Source organism: Lycium barbarum, chromosome 9 (genome assembly GCF_019175385.1).
Source record: "Lycium barbarum isolate Lr01 chromosome 9, ASM1917538v2, whole genome shotgun sequence".
NCBI classification, from domain to species: Eukaryota; Viridiplantae; Streptophyta; class Magnoliopsida; order Solanales; family Solanaceae; genus Lycium; species Lycium barbarum.
Genome location: NC_083345.1, coordinates 57,598,834 through 57,622,900, shown reverse-complemented (window position 1 = coordinate 57,622,900; position 24,067 = coordinate 57,598,834).

Below are 24,067 nucleotides of genomic sequence, written 5' to 3'. Positions count from 1 at the left end.
GGGTGATGCAGGGATTAGCATTAATGACCCCACAGTGTCATCTTTGAATATAGAAGTGAAGGAACGGCAATATGAAGATTCTCAGTTAATCCATTACCGAGACCTATCTCGTGAAAAGGAGAAGTCCCCATTTGAAGTTTCCATAGATGGGATCCTTAGATATCGAGGCAGGCTATGTGTACCGGACGTGGAAAATTTGCGCCAATGGATTTTAGAGGAAGCACACTATTCTCGGTATTCTATTCATCCTGGTGCGACCAAAATGTATCATGACCTCAAATTGATATATTGGTGGGATGGCATGAAGAGGGACATAGCAGATTTTGTAGCACAATGTCCAAATTGCCAACAAGTGAAGGCCAAACATCAAACGCTAGGGGGGCTTGTTGCAAACAATGGAAACTCCTACGTGGAAATAGGAATAATTAATATGGATTTTATCGTGGGATTACCCCGTTCACGAGGGAAGTATGATTCTATATGGGTGATCGTGGACAGACTCACGAAAGCCGCTCATTTCCTCCCTGTTAAAACCACGTATTCAGCGGATGATTATGCCAGGTTGTTTCTCAAGGAAATTGTGCGACTTCATGGTATTCCATTGTCTATTATTACTGATAGAGGAGCACAGTTCACGGCCAAGTTTTGAATGTCCTTTCAAGAAGGTCTAGGTACTCAAATTAAGCTCAGCACGGCGTTTCATCCACAGACCGGCGGACAAGCCGAGCGTACTATTCAGACCTTGGAAGATATGCTACGAGCATATGTGCTAGATTTTGGTGGTAGTTGGGATGAGAATTTTCCCCTTATTGAATTTTCTTACAACAATAGCTACCATTCCGGTATTCAAATGGCTCCATATGAAGCCTTATATGGAAGGAAGTGTAGATCTTCAATAGGATGGTTTGAAACAGGAGAGGTACAATTAATAGGCCCCGACTTGATTCAACAAGCGGTCGAAAAAGTTAAAATCATCCGAGACCGATTGTTAACGGCCCAAAGTCGTCAAAAGTCTTATGCAGACAATCGCCGACGAGACTTGGAATTTCAGGCCAATGATTAGGTATTCTTGAAAGTATCGCTAATGAAAGGGGGTAATGAGATTTGGTAGAAAGGGGAAGTTCAGCCCAAGATATATTGGACCTTATATAATTATCCGTAAGGTGGGCTGTGTAGCCTACGAATTGGACTTGCCTTCGGAACTTGAATCAGTGCACCCAGTTTTTCATGTATCGATGCTTCGCAAGTGTATCAGAGATCCCACAAAGATTGTCCTGATAGAGGATTTGCAAGTGACAAAGAAGCTAACATACGAAGAAGTCCCTGTTGCCATTCTAGATAGGCAAGTGCGAAGGCTTCGCAATAAAGAGGTAGCATCAGTCAAAGTTTTATGGCGGAACCACAATCTGGAAGAAATGACTTGGGAGGCGGAAGAGAAGATTAAATCCAAGTATCCACATCTATTCCCATCTCCAGAAGAGGTTCATGGTGAAACGTCCACAAGATGAGGTATGTATGCTTTATTTTACACTTTGGGTCGTGTGTGGCCATAGATATGTTGATATTGTAACGTAGCCCCGTGAGGCAATGATATTATGGGTTGTTGTGACAGGTTGGTAGTGCCAAATTACAGGGGAAACTCTGGCAAAAATTTTCTAGAATCCCGAGTGTTTAACATTCGGGGACGAATGTTCCAAAGGGGGGAAGAATGTTACACCTTGGAAATTTCCCCCGCTAGCGTACAGTGATTCGCCCAATGAAGGGTATGACGTATATGGTGTTTTGACGAGGGACAACGCCCTTTAGACTGGTATCGAGGTGCTAAATAATTGTTAATAAGGTTCCATAAGGATCGTAGATCAAACGAAATGACGAGAATAAGACTCAATGAACTGATGGGTTATACGGTCAATTATACGGACCGTATAACATTATACGGCGGTATAATGGACGATAAAAGAGTCACAGAATGAGGCAGAATGAGGTTGCTGAAGGGATGATTTTATAGTCAATTATACGGACTGTATAAAAATTATACTGCCCGTATAATGCACCGTCAAATTGACACAGAAAAGGGTAATCACTGGAGCAGTTTTACGGTCGATTATACAGACCGTATAAAGAACCGTATAATGATGTCGGGACAGATTTCAACTTTATAAAATAATGATCCAAGTCCATTTTATTTATTTCCCCTTCTCTCTCCACGACCCAAACTCTCTCTAGCACATTCCAAAACTCTTCCAATACAAGAATACAAGTGAAAAATCAAGATCAATAACACCCAAATCCATGAAATAAAGAGTGTGAAACTCATCAAAGTTCATCTATACCACGAAATTGCAAAGGAAGTGAAGTAGGGTTTTTAGTATAAAAGAGTATTCCTACTCAAGACTTGTTCCACCATCATCTAAGGTATGTTTTATGACTTTATCATGTTATTTAAGGTATTAGGAAACTAAGAAGCTTGAATTGTAAAAAGGCATGGGAAATGAGTCTTGAATGAGTGAATAGTGTCACCATTGAATGATAGTGGAATGGAATCATGAATGTGACATGTTGTGATTATGAATACGTTATAAATGATGTTTATATCATGAAACAAGTATTAAATGCGCGAAAACACAATAATGATTTATAAGGACAAATGTGGGGAAATTAGAGAAAAATGGTGGAATGTGGTGAATATATAAATGATGGTTGTTGATTCTAATATTGTGGATGTTGTTGAGAACGTTGGGAGTTGATATGGACTATGGGAAAAGTAGTATAAGTAAAGGAAGTGCTGCCCAACTTTCTCTAGAAATACTGACGTATTCCTTAAGTCGACTAACTAACGTTAATACGGATTCTTTCGTGAAGGTAGCGACGTGACATTAAGGAGAGCAAGCGAACGATAGCTCAGCTAAACGACAAAGGTATGTGAGGCTAGTTCTTTCTTTCTAATGGCATGAATCCTATAGCATAAGTTCCTTTCCTCTCTAGGAGTTCCTATATTCTGGAAAGCTAAAAGCCTATATCCGTAAATGTCTATGTAAGATAAGAGATATGATATGATGACGCCATATTGATAATGATGTTATTTATTGCTTACACTCACCTTATGTACTAATTCCTTCAAGGTGAGGTAGAATGTCAATCATTGCTCCATAATGAAATCAGGGGATCACGACCTTACGTCACCTCGATAGAGTATAGTTGGTCTTGAGCTTTATGCATGTACTATAATGATATTAGCATGTTATGATAATATCACACCGCACCTAGTTGGCCGGGCAGTCACCACTAAGGCGGGCAGCAATACGGATACACCATGACCATTTGGCATGGGCAGACACCACTAGTGCCCGGCATGAGATGGTACCCCGGACGCGGGAGGCCTGGACGCGGGCTATTGTTATTAATTTTCACACTGTTCCGATATGGACGAGCAGTTTACATATTATGCATATATGATATGATGATGAGTATGAGTAAGATAGCATGCATTACTTCTCTTATGATTGTCACTCAGATCCAGATGTTTCATATTGATGTTCTCATTATATTATTGTTGTCTTTCTTCATTGTTCATGCCTCTCATACTCAGTACAATATTCATACTGACGTTCATTTTCTTTGGACGCTGTGTTCATGCCCACAGGTAGACAGGGAGGTGAGCTTGATCCAGATTCTTAGTAGCTGTCAGCTGATTGAGAGCACTCCATTATTCGGATGTGCTTGTGATTCTCCTTTTGGTATATATGTATATTTTGGGCACGGCGGAGTCTTGTTCCGTCTATATGTTTAGAGGCTCGTAGATACGCAGTGTGGGTTAGATGGTCTCACAAGATGCTATTATGTGTATATATTATTTTGATTGCCAAGAGGCAAATATATATAAAGCATTTATGTTTCCATATAAAATATGATTTTCCTACAATTAGTGTATAAAGTTGATAAAAGAGCATTAAGTGAGTATGATGAGTAGTAGCTCGAGTGGTGCTCAGTTGCTAGCCCCGGGTACCCGTCGCGGCCCCTAGCTGGGTCGTGACAGAAATAACAATGCGATTACAAGCAAATGGAATCATAAATGTAGTATCTCTTAAGTGTGTCTGCATTGATGGCCTTGGGCCACTCTTGTCCGAGCATCTCAGCTAGGACTACGGCTGGGATTACTTTCCAGACCATGCATGGCCCTTGCTAGTTCGGCGCGAATTTTCCATTATATTATTCTTTGTGAGGGAAGACTAGCTTGAACACGAGTTGTCCGATCTGGAAAGGTCGGGTTCTGACCCCTCTTGTTAAAGGCTCGAGACATTCTTTGTCAGTGTTGCTGTCCGTGACATACTGCCACCATCCTTTTCCTCTATCATGGCCAATTGTTCATAATGATTTCTAACCCATTTTGCATCTTGCATCTCTGCCTCTTGGATGATCTGGAGCGAGAGGATTTCTACTTCTGCAGGTATGACCGCTTCTGTGTTATAGATAAGGAGGTATGGAGTTGCCCCGGTGGAAGTGCGTGTAGTAATTTGGTACCCCAACAAGGCATAAGGCAATTGCTCGAGCCAATCCCAGTAGTTGTCGATCATCTTCCTCAGAATTCTCTTGATATTTTTATTAGCGGCTGCTATGGCCCCATTCATCTATGGTCTATAGGTGGTAAAGTTCTTGTGGGCTATATTGAATTGTGTGCAGATGTCCTTCATCAAATGACTATTTAAATTGGCACCGTTGTCCGTGATCATGGATTCCGGTACACCAAAGCGGCATATCACATTGTTTTTAACAAAGTCAGCTATGACTTCTTGGTCACTGACTTGTGGGAAGTGGCTTCCACCCATTTAGTAAAGTAGTCTATGGCGACTAAAATGAAACGGTGTCCATTGGAGGCCAGGGGCTCGATGGGTCCTATGAAGTCCATCACCCATGCTACGAAGGGCCACAGTGAGCTCATCACGTGTAACTCGGTGGGAGGAACCTTGATTAAATACCCGTGTATCTGGTATTGATGGCATCTGCGCACGAATCATGCTCCATGGTCATCCAGTAGTATCCTGTCCTTAAGATTTTCCTTGCAAAGATGAATCCATTCATGTGACGACCGCATGCCCCTGCATGCACCTCCCCCAACAGTTTTGTAGCCTCTTCGGGGTCCACACACTTGAGTAAGCCAAGGTCAGGTGTCCTTTTGTACAATATTTCTCTATTAAAAAAGAAACTGTTGGCCATCCTTCTGATGGTCTTTCTCTGATTTTCCGAACTCTCAAGGGGGTATTCTCCTTTCTCCAAGTATGTCTTGATGACGGTGTACCACGGTATGTCTTGATGACGGTGTACCACGGTCAGCCATCCAGCTCAGCCTCGATGTGGGCGCAGTGAGCCTGTTCTTCCCTTAGCGTGATCTCCAGAGGGTCGGTGTGAGCACTTTTGGGGTGCTGGATCATAGAGGCTATCGTAGCTAATGCGTCCGCAAACTCATTTTGGGCTCTCGGGGTATGCCTGAAATCGATGTTCTTGAATCTCCCACATAGTCTTTGCACTAAATTCACATACAAGAGCATCTTATCGTTTTTGATCGCCCAACTTCCTTTTACCTGATTTCTGAGTAAATCGGAGTGTCCGATCACCAACAACTTCGGTACGTTCATATCTAATGCCATTCTGAGGACGAGGACACATTCTTCGTACTCTGCTATGTTATTAGTACACCTAAAGTTAAGCTTCACGACCATCGAATAGAGTTGTCCTGTCTCTGATATCAACACCGGCCTGATGCCGGACCCTTTGTAATTGACTGCCCCGTCAAAGAACAGTATCCATCCTGTGTATGGTTCCTCCAATTCTTCCTCCATAGCTAGTACCTCGTCACCTGGGAATAAAGTCCGTAAAAGCTCAAGCTCGTTGTCGACGGGGCTCTTTGCTAGCAGGTCGGCCATGGCATGTCCTTTGATTTCCTTTTGTGCTACGTATATGATGTCGAATTTACTTAGAAACATTTGCCATTTATCCAACTTTCCGACGGACATTGGTTTCCTAACAATGTATCTTAATGGATCCATTCGGGATATGAGGTGGGTGGTGAACACCGATAGGTAATGCCTTTGCTTCTGAGTGATCCACGTCAGAGCGCAATATGTCTTTTCTATGAGCATGTACCGCGCCTCGCTGGATGTAAACTTCTTGCTCATATAGTAGATGGCATGTTCCTTTTTTCCTTCTTCGTCATACTGGGCCAGCATAAAACCGAAAGCATTTTCTGATACCTATAGGTACAGTAAGAGGGGACTCCCTTGCCTGGGTAGCACCAGAATGGGGGGATTAGAGAGATGTCTCTTGATTTTATCGAATGCACCTTTGCATTCCTCCATCCAGTTCGTGGGAGCATCTTTTTTGAACAATTTAAGGATCGGCTCTGTGATCCCGGTGTACTGGGCTATGAACCGCCCAATGTAGTTTAACCTTCCCAAGAAACTCATGACCTCCTCCTTGGTTTTGGGCGGCGGAAATTCCTGAATCGCTTTGATTTTGGTAGGATCAAGTTCAATGCCCCCTGCGGCTGAATAAGAATCCCAGTAACTTTCCTGCAGCTCCAAATGCGCACTTAGCAAGGTTCAGCTTCAGATTGAATTTGCGAAGCCTATTTAAGAACTTGCGCAAGTCTATTGTGTGTTCCGAGCTTTCTATTGACTTTATGATAACATCGTCCATATAGACTTCAATCTCTCGATGTATCATATCATGGAATAGGGTAGTCATGGTTCTCATGTCTGTGGTGCCGACGTTTTTTAGGCCGAACGGCATTACCCTGTAATGATAGACTCCCTAAGGGGTAATAAAGGCTGTCTTTTCAGCGTCTTCCTCGCTCATGAGTATTTGGTGGTATCCGACGAAACAATCTACGAGTGACTGCTTGTTTGGGAGAGGGAAGTTATCTATCAGGATGTGGATGGTTGGGAGAGGGAAGTTATCCTTTGGGCTAGCCTGGTTGAGATCTCGATAGTCAACATAGATTTGGAAATTTCCATCCTTCTTAGGTACTGGCACTATGTTGGACACCCAAGTGGGGTAGGACGTTACTTCCACTATTCCTAACTTGATCTACTTTTTCACCTTGTCTTTTATCCTGATAATTATATCTGGTTTGAATATTCACGTCTTTTGTGATAGGGGAAAAACCCTCCTTGATGGGCAATATGTGGGCCACTATCTCAGTGCTCAACCCTGGTATATCTGCGTATGACCAAGCGAACATGTCCACATATTCCTTCAAAAAATCTATGAGCTCTCCCCTTTGTGAGGCTCCAAAGTGAGCACTGATTCGCATCTCTTTGACATCCTTTCAGTCACCGAGGTTGATCACCTCAGTTTCATCCATATTTGGCTTCTTCTTTTCCTCCAATTCTTTCAATTGTTCTACCCATCCTTCTGGCATTATTGTCGATTCGTCGTACTCCTCGTACTCCTGTGGGTCACTCTCTTCATTCGTTTCGTGACATGTCATGACATTTTTGGTTGTTTTATTATGATTACTACGAGGATCTAAGAGGGGGGTGGACGTCCAATTGCTTAGGCATTCTTTTGGCCTTAGACTGTGTATGTTGGGTGTCTCCTGACTTTCTTCGGTGACCATGTAGCATCCCTCTTGTTGGAACAGTGATTCGAGACTTTCACCAGCTTTCTATTCATTCGGCATCGGCATCTTTCTAAGGAATGACTGGCACAAACCCGGGATTGGACGAGGTAGTTTCCTTGTTATGGGCTCTCTCTTAATTGCCCTTGTGAGCTCGTCTTCTTTAAGGGTGTACCCAAATGGAAGCGGTAGTTTTGTTTTGGGATTGGCACAAGCTCTGTTATCCATCTGAGGGTTCTTCCTAAGCCTTTTCAAGTTTTAAATCCCTTTCATAGTATGGTAGAGGCGATCATTTTTTAACCTGCTGGAATAGGTCTACCGACATCTTTTTCAGCATGTGTGGCCCCCACGTATTCCACTATATGAAAGTTGGAGAAATCAGGACTCCCTTCAATCACGGGGACAGTGTTGTAAGGATGCTTCTGAGCATCCTTCTCAGATACTACTACAAACTCTTGCCCTTGCCATTCGAATTTTATGGCTTGGTGCTGGCTTGATGGCACCGCGCCGGCGGAGTGGATCCAGGGTCTTCCTAAGAGCATGTTGTAACTGGCAGTGATGGCCATGACCTGGAACTCTACTGTGAAGGAGGCTGGCCCGACCCAGATCTGTAGATCGACCTCGCCTACATAATCACTTAAGGATCCGTTGAATCCCCTGGCGTTCATCGCGCTTTGGCACATCTTTCCTGTATCGTAGCCAAGCTGTGTTAGGGTGGTTGCAGGGCAGATGTTGATGCCTGACCCGTTATCCACCAGTACCCTTCCTACGGCCTTGTCACAGCATTCCAGGGTGATATGGAGTGCTTTGCTGTGGGATGTCACTTCTACTTGCAGTTCTTCCTTCGAAAAGCAGATGTTTTGCTCCCTAATGATATGGGCCACTATCCCGGCCAAATCCTCACTATTGTTCCCGCTAGCACATTTGCATTGTCCAATACCTTCATGAGGGCATGCCTATGAGACGGTGACCTAGCCAGTAGCAACGACACTGAGATTTGCGCTGGTGTTTTCTTCAAATGTTCAATGATGGAATAATCTTTGGGCTACATGCGCCGCGAGAAATCTTCGGCCTCTCCTTCGGTTATCACCCTTTTTTTAATATTTTCCTTCCTTGTGGCGTTCTAGGACAATTCTTCAAGAGTGTAGAATTTCCCCGAACAAGTCATGCCTTGGGTCACCGCTCTCTGCACGATGATTGGATTTTTGAGGTCAGGCATAGTTTGTTGTGCTACTTGGGCCGCCACATGTGCTGGGACTAAAGTTATGAATATAGCCTTAGGAACCCTCAGACTGGTAACAAGACTTTGAATTTGGGTTGTTCTTGGAGGGTGAGGGAAGCAACCATCTATTCCAGAGGCTTGGTGATTCTAGGAGACAATGTTCCACAAGCTTCCCAATCCTCGTCCCTTTCTATCGTGTGGACCCCGCCGATTCCATGATTCGGTACCGGGTTCATTTTACGTTAGGGACGGCGATTTCCAAGATGATTTCCCTTTTATTGATCAGATCCTGGATTTTGTGTTTCAGGTTTATGCAATCCTCCGTAGTGTGCCTGACCCCTCCCGAGTGGTAGGCGCAAGTTTGATCGGCCCTGCAGAATCGGCTTCCAGGCTGTGCCAGTTTTGGCGGGGCTTTCTTAATTAGCCCTGCGGTCAGTAGCCTCTCTAAAATTGTAGCCCTTAGTTCGAGGAGCGTCGTGAATTACCTCACAGATCTCTTCTCGAAAGCTGGACGTGGCGCATTATATGTTGGGGGCGGTGCCTGATTTTGGTAGTTCTGGGTTTGATAGGCTTGCGGGGGTTATTTTGTGTGGACGATAGTTTTCCTGGGGTGGTGGCTGGTATGTTTGCTGTGGCAACGGTTGGTAAGCAGGCGCGGATACATGGACATTGGGCGGAGTCACGTATGCCAGCGCGGAAGTGGTAAAAGCTTGTTGTGTGTAATGCATGGGTGCTGAGCTGTACGAAGGGGTAGAGTAATTCAAAAGGGGTCAGGCTCTGTGGTAAGATAAGGGACCTTTTAGGTTTTTTTTGAAATGTGGGATATGCTTGCCACGTCCTCTTTCTTCTTGCGGAAGATCCCAACCGTAACCTGCGCAGATGCTTTGCTGAAGATACTAACGATCTTTCCAAATTAACCCCATCTTCTATGGCCTCACCCGTTTTTAGCAATTCAGAGAACAACCTTCCAGCCATGGACAACATCCTATCATAGAAATCTTGCTCCTGTGACATGATGAATACGAAAATGAGTTCCCCCTCGTTCATGGGCGGCTGCACACGGGCTGCTTTGGCCCTCCATCTGCTGGCAAATTCTCAATAGTTTTCCGTTGATTTTTTCTTGACTTTCTCGAGGTAGTAGCGGTCTGGTAGGATCTTGATATTAAACCAAAACATTTCCATGAAGGATTCTGTCATGTCTTCCCAGTGGAGCCATTGTCGCATGTCTTGTGTGGCGAACCATTCTGCGGCCTCACCGGTCAGGCTACGACTGAATAACCGCATGATCAAGGGTTTATTCCTTTTTACCCTGACTAACTGGTCGCAGTATGAACAGAGATGGGCTTTGGGGTTTTCTGTCCCGTAGAACATTTCAAATTTCGGGATTTTAAATCTTTCCGGCAGGTTCAGATCCGGATGCATAAATAAGTCGTCGTATCTTAGGCCCGTCATCACATAGGCACAAACAAGTTTCCACAAAAAACATAAATGAGATGCGGTATTTTTTGGGTCTTAGACCGTCTGAACACGGGGTAGTCACTTTTAATGGTCCTTAGGTAGGTCTGAGATACCCAAGGCCTGTCTAGGTATAAATGTTCTAGTTCAGTAGGGATTTGGCTTAGCTCTATCCTAGTTTTTCTAGAGTGGCTTTTCACGAATGACTGGGAACCCGAACGGACAACTGGGGCTGAACCGTTAGGTCTGTTGCACGACGGCGTACCAACCCTGCCTCATAACGGTTCCAAGAGAAAATTTATTCTTATAGGGAAGGAACGACCGCGTGCTCTGCGAAGTAGGCTTTGGAACAAAGTGTAAAATAAATGCCAGGAGTAGCAAAGTTATGTTATGCATGCAAATACAGTTCATAATTGCGGGCAAAGTAAAAAAAAAAGCATTTTATAAAAAATATACTCATATTATACTGAAATCTTTATGGTTAGAACCTTTAAGTGCCCAGCGGTGTCACCATCTATGACGGTTCACTTTTTCACGCAGGTTTAGGGCGTAAAAGCTACTGCGTAGTCGTTGGTGCTCTTTCAAACATTATTTTAAAAGAGTCGCCACCTAATTTTTAGGAAATTAGGAAAACTAGTTTTGAAGGGTTTATTTAAATACCATGAAAAACCCTTCGTAATCTAGAGTTCTAGGTAAGGGTTCTGATGATTCCCTAGGGACGATGTTAGGCACCCCAGTATTAAGGATCGATCCATACTATATATTTGACCTTCGAATTACAAAGTATGAGTATTTGCCTAAACTGTCTATTTTGTTTTTACTTCCCGCATTTAGAAAAGACTATCATTTTGTATGTTTGCATATCATTTGGAAAGATTTGAGTATATCCCCTGTACATACGGGGTATCGTACTTTTTGATTTATAACATCTGAACATAGATATCCTTCCTTTATATAAGGAATATATACTTTGGGGTTTTGTAAATAAAGTGGTTAGAACTTATGCTTATACTCATACTCTGTCTCGGGTTGATCCGTATTGATACGTTTAGTTTTATCCGGAACTCTTTATATTACGATGGTTTTTATATAAAAAAAAAAGGAATTTTTTCCCATTTTTAGGGGTGTGGTATACTGGCTATATATACTCACCTTTTTGTCTTTCTTTCGGCCCAAATGTACAATAAAGGATCGAGTCTCACTTTAATTTTTCAAGAAGATGCAAGTCGAGTCTTGTTAAAATCTGGTCTGCTCTTATTTTGAAGACCGAGTTCAGAGTTGCCGAGATTTGTGTCATCTTGGAATTTTATGCGAGTGACATAAAGAAAAACAAGCTTTTTCTTGGTTAAAATCGGTTGTGGGCATTGGGCCCAAAATTCTATCTCTTGAGGCCTTAATATAAGGTTTTCCTTTTGAAACAGACTTTAAATGAAGCGGGTTGCATTTTTTTTCAGAAAATATAAAGGAAGAGGGTTGTTAAATTCTATTGAATAACTAGTTTGAATTTTATTAACACTAAGCCATATTTGCCTTTTTTTTTGTTTTGGAAAAGACGGATTAGAACTTATTTATGTGAAAAGCAATCTTGGAAATCCAGTTTTATACTTTATTTAAAACGTTTGAGTTTTATCGTGGTTCTAAAAATTCATTCGTGGACCTAAAATCAGTTAAACGGCATAGGAACCGTTATTCTCACGACCCAACCAGAGGGCCATGATGGGCACCCGATGCTAACCCACCTGGGCACCTCTTATCGTACATTCTCATTCACGTCTAGGTGGACCACATAGCTTATTCACAATTCCTATACATCAACAACACATTTATAACATCATCGACAACAATGCCCATATCCATATATACATACCGACGAGGCTATCAAAATAATATACAAAATGTGAGCCGACAAGGCTAAAAGGTGTCTACCAATACCCAACTGTCTACGAGCCTCTAAGAAGAGTATGTAACCTCATATAGGCGGGACAGGACCCCGCCATGCCCATATGTATATACACAAAAGAATAATACCCAAAAGTTGTAGCTCCGGATGAAATGGAGCTCCTCTATGCAGTCCCTGAATAAGAAATCTATGGACCAAGCCTGTCTCCCTGTCCACCTGCGGGCATGACGCAGGGTCCACAAAGAAAAAGACATCAGTACGAATAATGTACTGAGTATGTAAAGCATAATCAACATCATAGTAGAAGTATAAGAGACAACATAAGAAATAACATAGGATGGGAGAATCAGGAGGTGATAGAGTCATTTGTACCACTAGTGGCCTTCATCATATCTACTTACTTGTCTTTCATAGGGACCTTCCATTTCCAATTCTTACTCATGCATATATATACATACATATACATATTCGTATTCGTATTCATATTTATACCCGTATTCGTATCCATATCATACTGGACCATAAAGGTTCAGTGGTTCACATACCCGGCCATGACAAGGCTCGGTGAGTATACATACCTGGTCCTACCAAGGCTCAGTGTTATCCGTACCCAACTGTAGAGGTGTGCGCGCGATAGGTATCATACCCGGCCATATAAGCTCAGTGTAACATAATAGTCATACATACTTAGACACGTATACATAAGAGTCCATAAGTATCATCAACATCATTACCATCATCGTTTTCGTTACATCTATCCTTATAGAATCAACTATCATATAAAGGAAGTACTAGTATCGTGAAAGAATCGAGAATCATGAGCTTTGGTAATCTTAGAGATAGAGTCATTTGGAAGACATTATGGAACCATGCCTTAATGAAAGAAGGGTTAGCCTTACATACCTCTTTGTCTTCTTAACGTTCATCGTCGAAGCTTGAACAATCTACATTTAGAAGGGTTCATACCGTGGTTAAGCCTTAATTATACTCTTACATGCAAACTAGAATAATTCATTATCTAATGAAAATGGGGCAGCATTTCCCCTTTTTTCATCAACTTCCACCATATTACAAAGCAACTCCCAAACATCCATAATACACCCACAATATCATAATCAAGTAATCACATTCCATTAAGCCTCCAAAATTCATCCTTGTGTTCAACTTATACCCACAACCTCACACCAATTTTAGCACTTTTTCATACAATACTTCCTCATCGCCATTACTACCTTCCATAACAAGATTATATCCATATTATACTAAGAATCATGACTCAAGTTAGCTTATTACTCAAAAAATATCATAAAAGTTACATTTAGCCCTCATTTTCTACTTTCTTCTTCAACCCAAGTTCTTCAACCACCAAGCATTCATAATAACATGAAATATGCACGAAAACTAACCTTTTATCTCATAGGAAAGAGCTTTGGAAAAGAAATCAACTTAGGTGAAAAACCTAGCTTCAATAACCAAGAAGCTTTTGTAGTCTAGTAACCCTAGGAAGCCTTCTAACACATGAACACTTTGATTCTTGCCTCTTGATCTTTGTTTTCTCTTGGATTGGGGTGGAATATGCTTGGAGAAGGGTTTTGAGCTCTCAAGACTTGTAGAAAATGAAAAATGAAATAAATGAACCAAGGCCATCTATTTATACTAAAAGTTAAAAATCTGCCCGATGGACTTATACGGATCATATAAGTGGACCGTTTAACACCGCCATGGGAAAGTTCCTTTCTGATTTAGGTCAAGTTATACGGATCCCCTTATACGGACCGTATAAGTGGTCGTATAACACCACCAAGCAATTGACCTCTTCTGTGAAGGCCATGTTATATGGACCCTCCTTATACGGACCGTATAAACTTATACGGACCATATAAGTGGTCGTGTAACTCTCAGTTATGCGAAACTTTCTCTCGTTGATTCATTTGACTTCCAATCCTTGTGGAACCTTCATGGCACTTACATAATACTTCATTAACCAAACAATAGGCTCTATATCAGCCCCTCAAGACATCACAAAATAAATATTAGCTCAATCATAGCGAAAACCTTTCCGAACAGGACTTATATTTCACCTTCTTCAACGAACTACATTTCACATATTCATACAACTTAAAAATCTTATGGTATGATCCTTAAGTCATGTAATACTTCCCTTAATCTCGTGAGGATTTTATATTCACCTTAAGCTCACATTAGCCTATCCACAAGGCAACAAGTCCGGAAATTTCCGACGTGCAACAGTTATCCTAAGTGTCACAGCCTGATCTTACTAGGGTGTGATGGGCACCCGACCCCATATTCGGAGCCGAGCGAACCCGCTGACTCTTATTACATACATAATCTCTTTGGACTTTTAAATCAAATAAGAATGAAATACATAGTAAAGCCTTCAGAAACTTTTCTTTCATCGTACTCAGATCAAGTATAATCTGTAATCATAATACAATAAGACGCATCGGCTGATGGAGCCGCTTACAAAACTGACATCCTATACCCACGACTCTGTTTGCAAAGTCTCTAACTCCGGACAAGACATCATAGCATAATACTCTGACCCGGAAACACTCCAGGGCAAATGGAGGTTGCCAACTCCGCTGGAACCTCTTCTATAATGGCTTCTACTCATCTGGGTGTACCTGCACGGCATGAAACGCAATGTACAAGCAATGTACTGAGTATGTAAGGCATAAATAGTAACATAGGGAGGGATGTAAAGTATGAATAATAACAGAATGGACATATAGGGCATACCGTAAGATAAAAGAGCAACTTGTACATATGAATGCCTTTTGGCGGTACCATGCATGCTTAGTGCTGCGGAACGTGCAGCCCGATCCATATATATATTATATTGCTGCGGAACGTGCAGCCCGATCTATTTATATATATTATATTGCTGCGGAACGTGCAGCCCGATCCATTTATATATATTATATTGCTACGGAACGTGCAGCCCGATCCATTTATCCATATATTATATTGCTGCGGAACGTGCAGCCCGATCCATATATATATATATATATATTGTATTGCTGCGGAACGTACAACCCGATCCATATATATATATATATATTGCTGCTGAACGTGCAGCCCGATCCATAACTCAATATAATGTCGAGTATAACATATTGCGCAGAATGACATAACCGACCCGGGACTCGGCGAACGATATAACAATAGTATGCACGAGCAGAGTAGTGAGAGACCATATGCATATAAATCAATTCTAAGATTTGATGGACAAGTATACTTACCAACATCTGAAGGCTTAGAAACAAGTTTCGGGCCAATCTGATTTAGTATAAGAAAGTTATGAGCGTTTGAAGTACAGAACCTTCTACGAACGTTTCAGAAGCCATTTTTGGAAAATCAAAGCAACAATCATGTTAGGTACCTTTCGAATATCGTTATGGATCAAATCAGATAGAGCTTTTGGAACCATATGTACGTATCAAAATATATCAAAGACTCAATGGAATAATCGAACGTGCTAGCATTTGAAATTCAAGACATTAGTCATATCAATTATCTCTCGAATGCCATTCGGAAACATATCAACCGAACTTCGGACATCATAGATACGCATCAAACCATATGAAACAACTTATGGAAATCAAGAACGTTAGCCATCCTAGTGGCTCTAAGAATAGGAATCGCTTTGAAGTCATACATATACGCCATCTACTTGTTTCATAAGGATCATGCCAAAAGAAAGAAAGGGTAATCCTTACATACCTGCTCCACGTCCCATTAGCTACGCTTATTTGTCCAAGCTCGCTATCTACATTCAAGAAGATTTACACAATCATAAAACTCATCGTCACACACACTTGTCTTAGTCTTTCAAATAAATCCACTAATGATCTGCCAAAATTTCGGCAACATTTCCCCTGTAAATACACCATCCTCGAGAATCTAACTCGGCTAATTTATCGACAACAATCCGAGAATTCAACTCGGCCAAGCTATCAACAACAATACCAACAATCATACTAACAACTTCAACAATCAATCCAAAATATATTCTAACACGGTTCAAGAACTTTCAAACAATTCACATAATGTTCAAACAACCCAACCAACATGCCACTTCACCCGAAACCTTCCAAATTCAACAAGAACGATAACAACACATTTCCTTCTTTCAAATTCAATCACAACAACCCAACTTACAATCTTCCAACACATGTCTCCCTTCCAAATTCATGAATTATATTTACAACCTACACATTAACAATATCATTCATACAATATAAGAAACCATACTAATATCACATTAACTTCTTCAACAATCCACAAACGATTTCCACTTCATTTCAAACCACTAAATCCTCATTTTACATCATAGAATCTACCACAACAACAATTAAAATACTAAGTAAAATCAATTCATCACATCTCACCAATTCAACCCCTATTCGGCCACATCCCTACACACACATATTTCATGAATTTCATCCATTTCTACATACCACAACATCCACAAATCATTCATAACACATAGGAGAGAGGATTAAACCTTACCTTCTTCCATCCATCCTCTTGTTCGGCTAGGGTTGGAATTGCACAAATAAATGGTTTGCTTACTTCAACAGCCACCCCATGTTAATTAGGGCCTTCAAATTAGTTGGAATACTAGAAGAAAATATATTTTTTTTCTTGATCAACTCCATGGCTCCAAGTTCGGCCAACCTTGGCCGAACCCCCCTCTCTTTTCCTCTTTTTATTTTCTCTCCAAGCTTCTTGATTTAGAAGATAAAATATGCGTCATTTAGACATCAATTGTATATATATATATATGTGTGGCTTCTACCAACACAAGGTAGACACATGTCCCCTTCTCCCTTTTTCTTGAACTTTCTTAAAATAAACAAATATGACCACTTGTCTTGTTATATAAGCTTTGGTCCATATATATATATTTATAATTAGCCCCATTTAATAAAAAATATGGACATATGCCACACGGCCAACATGGCCCCTTCAAGAACCTTCATGAATATTTTGTGAAATTCCCATTTTGCCCCTAGCCTTTCACAATATTACCATGAACCACTTTGAGAAATTCCCTTTTTACCCTTAGCCTTTCTCAATATTTCCATACTAATAAACAACTTGTACATTAAAATAATTCGGAAAAAAGTCTTACCCTTAACTTCTCGCAATTATCTTGAATTATCCGAAAGTACAAAATACGGGCTATAACACTAAGACGGCTAGTTCAAAACATAAGGTTCCACTACAATATTAGTTTAATACAATTTTTACAAGTACATCAACTTAACACATAAACATGATATGAATAATAGAGTAGAGGTAGACTAGGGGCGTACCAAGCCCATAGTCAGCCATTTTTACCCATGGCTGGGCCTTCAGCGCGCCTCACTATTATTTTCATCGTGGTCTCGATCCTAATTTGAGGCCCAATAAGAGGCTGGTCTTGACCCGAATGATCATGCAAGTGGAGGAAGAAAAGAAAAAAAGAACTCGGTTAGCTTATATTTAATGGTCCTTATCACTAAAATAACAAAGGCACACGTATGTGTATATATATATATATATATATATATATATATATATATATATATATATATATATATATATATATATATAAAGTCATGCAAGAATCCAATACTTGTGCCCTGTATCTTAAACTGTTGTAATGGTTCATTTCAAGACTTGGTATGGCTTGGGGACTGGGTCCTAGCCCCGTATTCCTGATGTCGCACAAGTTCCAAAGGGTTTCTGAGAACCTGAGGCATGGCTAACACCGGTGAGACTTGGACAACCCTGAATTACCATGACACATCTAAAATCAACCAACTTAATATGAGACAAATGGAGAGCATCGGAATTTAAAGTCTTGACACAAACCAAAATGCCACGGCAAACATTGACAATTTTAAGAATGCTAGTCGATCAAGATTAGGAGTCAAGATAAGTTATGTATTACAGCAATAATGTGTCCCTTCAAATATATAAAAAACTCTCAACCTAAACTGGCGTAATTGTAAACACTGGTTGTGGCAAAATGTGCTCAAAATAAATTCACATGATGGTACACTAGCACCATCTTCAAACAGACAATTCTAAGTCAGTATCTTAATACAAAATAACACTAAAACTGTAAGTGATGAGAATTAGAATCTAGGCAACTAAAGGACAAAAAAAGAGGGACAACAGATTGGCAGAAACTATTCAGAAAAAATGAAAAAAAGAATTGTTAACCTGGGAATAAGTGGTCGCACATAATTTTTGCCTCTCTTTTTTCCGACCCTTTTACTCGTGAATGGGGGTTTCTATTTATAGAAAGCCCAGATCATAAACAACCAACACAAACATCGATGTGGGACAAATGAACGATGGTCAGGATCATCCCAAACAATAGAAGATCGACAATGGAGTATATATAACAGCTTGAAAGAGCAAAGGACGAAGTTTTAATGCTTCGTCTGCTCCTCCACATTTTATGCCTCCAACCGATGGAACACGACCAAGAACAGTGACGGGTAGGTGGTGCAATAGGGGCGGCGACAAGGGTTAACCCGAGCCCCTAAATGTTTGTTTGCAAAATGGCCCCTGAAAAGAGGCAGATGGACTTGGAGGGAGTGTATATACACTCGTGTGGGCCGGGTCGAGTCCGACTGGATTGGGCTGGACCCATTTCTTTTTTTAAACCTCACCATTATATATATATATATATATATATATATATATATATATATATATATATATATATATATATATATATGATTTAAAAAAATATCCCGCCCCTTTAATAAATTACTTGTATATGGGTGTATATCACACATATACACTCACATAGGGGTAATGCGGTTGTTTGGTTAAAATGGGAAATGTTTAAAATAAGAATTTGGAGACTAATTAGTTAAAAGACATCAAATTATGGAAAGCAAAGTATTTAAAAGAAAATAAATCGAGTTCTTTTGCAAGTATGACCTGAATTTGTCAAAAATTAAAAGAAGGTTTGCAATTATGCCCTTCGCAGCAAAATCAGAAATTCCCTTTATTAAACAATCTAGTTATTAATAAATAAATTAATTATTGAAAATATAGTCTCAATTTGGTATTAAATTTTCCAGTTAAAACTAATTTGCATTAACAACCTTAATTAATTTGCCAATTGATTGAGCATCTCAATTAAAGTTATTTGGGAGGCTAGAATTGCAAAATGACCCCGACTTATCTTGACCCATGAATTGGTTAATTACGGGGAGGTCATTTATGTTGGAACTCAGAAATTAAATGAAATTATATTTTGTCAATACAAGTTTTGTCAAAAAAAAAGCAGCTAAACAGGCAAAATTCAAAGCTATATGGGTAAAATAGTAATTTTGTTAATTTACTTGAAATTCTCGGATAAATAAAATAAATTTCTTTGTTGTATAATTTCTTGATTTTTTTGATTAATTATAATGAACAATTGTTTAAAACATGTCCTACGGTTGATAAATTTTAAAAGTATTTCATAAAATGTCGTAAAAATTCTGTAAAATTCTTGTAAATTTCTGGATAATCAATAGGGCCTTGAGGTTTCCCTTATTAACTATAGAAGTAAAGCATTGGCTTGAATAATTATGCCAAAATCATTTAGGTCCTCTGTGAGTGTGTAAATTATTAGATTTGTTATCCAAGGTCTCTGAGTAGTCAAAATAAATTACGAGAGGTCAAAAATCAGGTGTCAACAAACGTACGACCATTACACAATTCAATTACCCTACAACACAACCTTCATAACATAATGAGCACTTCCAGTCGTACCTAAAAAGTACGAGTTATAACATTATCTCCCCCTTGGGACCATTCGTCCTTGAATGAAAAGTAATACTCGAATATGAGTCTAACACTGTGAAGTTCTAGAATTTGCAACAGAGTCTTGTTTGTACATAATCCAGAAGCCTGTCAGCTAAACTCACAGGGAAACATCACACAAAATAAGTGTCACGACACAAACCGAAGAGCCGTGATGAGTACCTGACCACTGCTGGCCAAGCACTCCTATGCTTGCATTTACTTCTCACTGACTATCCTGGGCCCATATACAATCTGTAGCTGAGCTATACTGTCTCCTGAATGATCAACATAAGAAACACCGTCTCGAGAACTCACGGCCAATGCATATATATAAGCATAAATACTGAGAGTAACAGCGCAAACCAATTTGGTCACTATACATGTATATACGGTACAATAAAATAAGAGCCGACGAGGCTACATAACATCATTGCTACACATCACTCTCTACAGACCTCTATGGAAAATAGATTGTAGAAAGGACAGGACAAGGCCCTGCCATACCCATATATGTACATATCAAGATAGCATACCAAGAGGGCTGCAGCTCCGGATCAATAGAGCATACTGACTGTCGCTGGGGGGGAGGTCCTACTGATGTAGATTGTCTGGTTGGCTACTTGATCCTGCGGGCATGAATGCAGCGTCCACAAGAAGGGACGACAGTACTAGTAATGTACCGAGTATGTAAGGCATGAATAGTAATATAATAAGACATATGGAACGTAACATGAGATAGGGGAATAACCTGTACATCTGGATGCCTCTTAGGGCGGATACCATGCATGCTTAGCTTTCTTTGAAAAACATTTCTTATACATGTATACATAAAATATAACATATGATAGTGCCTAGGAATGTCGGCCCCGATCCATTTAACCATATACCCCGCGTCCGGGCATCCTGCGTCTGGGATGATATCATATTATACCAACTGATCAGGTGGCCATGCGTCTATAGCGCCTCGCCGTTTTTCCCATATCCCACATATACATATACATATATATATATATATATATACATATATCATATACATATATCATATAAGCAGCATGTAGGAGAGCCCAAAGAAAATTATGTCTCTATCGGAGTGACGTAAGGTCGGTAACCTCCGATTGTATTATGGAATATTTGTCATCGCTCTATCTCACCTTGAAGGAACAATTATTATAACGTGAGATCAACAACAATGAATAAAATTGAGACAGTCAAAAGATAGCTCAATATTCTCATATCATCATTGAAATCAAAAACTTGGATCTTTTAACCATAAGATCACCATCATCATAACCTTCATAGAAAATATTCTCATCTTTGACATCATCATTATCATTGTGAAAACATGTTCATCGTTGTTATCATACGAGCTTACAGTGTCATAAATCTATGATTTGGAAAATATGAACATTATTTAAAACATTTATGAATTATCAGGAAAGGAATTATTCCTTGGAGTAATAAACATCTAAATTTTGAAAACAAGGAAGATATGGAAACATTTATGAAATTATAACATAGGAATCATGCCTTTGAAAGAAAGGGACGAGCCTTAACATACCTGTTCAGCCTAAAACTATCTACGTTTATTCGTCCGATCCCACAAGTCTACATATAAGAACATTCATACTATGATTAGGCCCGTTGTTATATACTTATCCTAAGCCTTTAAATAAGTCTTTCTAAAATCTGTCGAAATTTCGGAAGCATCTCCTCTGTTTATATGCCTCTGTTTATATGCCTAGCCTGAAATTCCAACTCAGCAACCAACAACAACAACAAAAATACCAACATTAACCATAATATTTCCCATACCAAAATAATTCATAAAAATCCCATATGGTGTTTGTCCCATATTTCCACCACGGGATCATTTTATGACTATTTAACATCTCCTTCTCCGTAAATAAACTAGGATTAGCATTAATAATAAGAGATTCATACCTTTACCTCGATAATATCGCTATATATTCACTCCTCCACCATGAACATAATGCACAACGCGTCAATACACAAATTTGTAGTTGGAACCATACGCCGTCTAGACTAGAATTTGGGAATTATTCCTGGTTTTGGCTTAAAAGTAGATGTTGGAATGTTTGGGAAATTTCCAGAGGATTGGAGAGGATTTTAGGGGTGTTTGGTCAGAAAAATAAGGGGGCCTCCCCTTTTTATAACCGACTTAAAAATTGCTCAGCGCGATCGGCTACCATGCGGTGCGTTCACGCTTAGTCACAGGGTCTTGCCCACGGCGTTCGCGCCACCTTCTGGCGCGTTCGCGCAATGTTAATTTCCTGCCCTGACAGCTGATCTTAAAATGCGCATAACGTTTGATCCCTTTATCGTACGAGGGCCCATGACCTATGGTTGGAAATCTAATTCAATTATCTACAACTTTCATTCTTGGTGTTTTGCCAAATTCAAAACTTATAATGACGTTTTGGCCTCTTCAATGCAGATCATCCGAAAACATTTCCTTAAATCATCCCTTTGGAGGGCTTATGCCCTTATTTGGCTTAAGGGTCCTTCTAAAGACTTGCTCAACATCTCATGTACTACTCATATAAATTTTCATATGTCCTTTATAAAATCTCGGTGTGTGGGCCCCACTTAGCTTACAGTAACGAGGGCTTTTCGTCAAGTATCGTCTGAACTGATTCACCCCATATGGTCTCCAAATGTCATACATATAAATATTCTTATACTCCGATCATATAATCTTCATCCCTAATCCTTGTATGACTTTACTCTCCTCCGAGCTCGTACCAAGCCGTCTACAATTCTTGGTAGCGCGAAATTTTCCGGGGTGTAACATCCTTCCCCCCTTAGAAACATTCGTCCTCGAATGTTGCAGTATAGCGAACCCACGACACCATCTCCCAAGAATGGTTATTCTTTCTTTAAGGTCTGATTACGGCGTGTTTAAACTATAAATTGCGTCTGTCTCTTCTCATTCTCGTTCGTCAAGCTTTCATCAATCTTTTTGATGCTACGGCCGGGTTGTTTTCCATGCACGTTCCTTACCTTTCATTCTGTTTCCTCTGTGATCGAATCTCTCGATCTTTACCAGAATTCTTGTCCTATCTCATTAATTTTCTAATCCTTTGTGTCACCCCATCATCCTCGTTCTTATCTCGATGATTGATCAGTTTCCCACAGTGAAATTATTAAAGTGTCCTTCTTACTCTCGTGGTTAAAGATTTCCAGTTACTTTACTCCTAAATGCTCTCCCTTCTTTCGTCCTTCACCTTCCTTGGTTCCTTCCTCCTTGAGCGCCCTTCTGCTCTTGTTATTTACAGTATCGACCCTGAAGTTCGTGAAACATTCTCTTAAACGTGCAAATCCGTCCTATTCTTAAGTCACCTTTTAGGAAGGCTTCTCCGTTTTTGAGGCATCCGTGTCAACGTAACTACATATTTATCCCTTTAGTCCCTTGCCTTGCCCGTCGTTTCTCTTGGAGGCTTCACTCACGCTCATTTCTCACTTTCCCCCGCTTTTTTTTTTTCAAGACATTGTAATCTCTTTACTTTTTATATAAACGCTTTCTTCTTTTCCCCGATGTTATCGCCTTAGGACTTTTCAACTCTAACCTGTAGTAAAAATAACGTCAACTTATCTTGTACCATCTTCATCACTTGAACTTCATTACCCTATGCGATTAATGCCTTCCATATACCACACATTTTGGAAAACATTTATGAATTATCAGGAAAGGTATTATGCCTTGGAGTCAGAAACATCTAACTTTTTAAAACAAGGAAGATATGGAAACATTTAAGAAATCATAACATAGGAATCATGCCTTTGAAAGAAAGGGACGAGCCTTTACATATCTGTTCAGCCACGAACTATCTACGTTTATCTGTCCGATCCAGCAAGTCTACATAAAATACCATTCATACTATGATTAGGCCTGTTGTTATATACTTATCCTAAGCCTTTAAATAAGTCTTTCTAAAATCTGCCGAAATTTCAGCAGCATCTCCACTGTTTATATGCCTAGCCTGAAATTCCAACTCAGAAACCAACAACAACAACAATAATACCAACATTA